The following is a 1,415-nucleotide window of genomic DNA, read 5'->3' as shown; positions in this document are numbered from 1 at the left end:
TGTATACTTTTAAAAAATAATTTTATGTATTTATTTATTTTTGGCTGTGCTGGGTCTTTGTTGCTGTGTGGACTTTTTCTCTACGTGCAGCGAGTGGGATCTACTCGCTAGCTGTGGTGCTTGGGCTGCTCACTGCAGTGGCTTCTCTTGTGAAGTACAGGCTCTGGGGCATGCTGGCCTCAGTAATGTCACATGTGGGCTCATAGTTCAGGCTTCTGGGCTCAATAGTTGTGGTACATGGCCTTAGTTTCTCCAAGGCATGTGGGATCTTCCTGAATCAGGGATTGAACTTGTGTCTCCTACATTGGCAGGCGGATTCTTTACCACTGAGCCTCCAGGAGAGCCCTATTTGTAAAATTCTATTGATAGCCATTCTGACAGGTGTGAGGTGATGTAATATCTCATTGTAGCTTTGATCTGCATTTATCTAATAATTAGTGATGCTGCATATCTTTTCATGTGCCTGTTGGCCATTTGTCTTCTTTGGGAAAATGTCTATTCAATTCTTCTGTTCATTTTTTTAAATGGGTTGTTTGTTTTATTGATGTTGAGTTGTATGAGCTGTTTATATATGTTGGATATTAACCTCTTATCAGTCATATCATTTGCAAATAATTTTTCCCATTCAGTAGGTTGCCTCTTCATTTTGTTGATGGTTTCCTTTGCTGTGCAAAAGCTTTTAAGTTTAATTAGCTCCTGTTTGATTACATTTGTTTTTGTTTCCTTTGCCTTCAGAGGCAACATGATATATTGCTATGATTTATGTCAAAGTGCATTCTGCCCATGTTCTTTTCTAGGAGTTTTATGGTTTCAGGTCTTACATTTATGTCTTTAGCCCATTTTGAGTTTATTTTTGTATATGATGTGAGGAAATATTCTAAGTTCATGATTTTACATGTAGCTGTCTAATCTTCCTGATGCATAAAATATTGAATCATTAAGATATATATATTCAGGTACTAACATAATAATGTAAATCAACTCTACTTCATTTAAAAAGTGAACTACTCAAAAGAAAAAAGTTGACAAATTGATATGTGTTGAGAGTCAGTTCTCAGGATAGTAGGAAACTGCTGAGGGAAATGAGAAATTTTCATTTGAAGAAGACAAAAGAGGAGATGTAAGAATTGTCTTCTGAAAACTTCCCTGTACATATTTTGCCTGGGCTCAAAGGGCACTAAAGAGCCTCTTGATGAAAGTGAAAGAGGAGAGTGAAAAAGTTGGCTTAAAGCACAACATTCAGAAAGCTAAGATCATGGCATCTGGTCCCATCACTTCGTGGCAAATAGATGGGGAAACAGTGGAAACAGTGGCTGACTTTATTTTGGGGGGCTCCAAAAATCACTGCAGATGGTGATTGCAGCCATGAAATTAAAAGACACTTACTCCTTGGAAGGAAAGTTATGACCAACCTA

Source organism: Dama dama, chromosome 20 (assembly GCF_033118175.1).
Source record: "Dama dama isolate Ldn47 chromosome 20, ASM3311817v1, whole genome shotgun sequence".
In the NCBI taxonomy this organism is placed as follows: domain Eukaryota; kingdom Metazoa; phylum Chordata; class Mammalia; order Artiodactyla; family Cervidae; genus Dama; species Dama dama.
The sequence above is the reverse complement of the archived record's forward strand: the minus strand, read 5'-3'. Positions refer to the sequence as shown.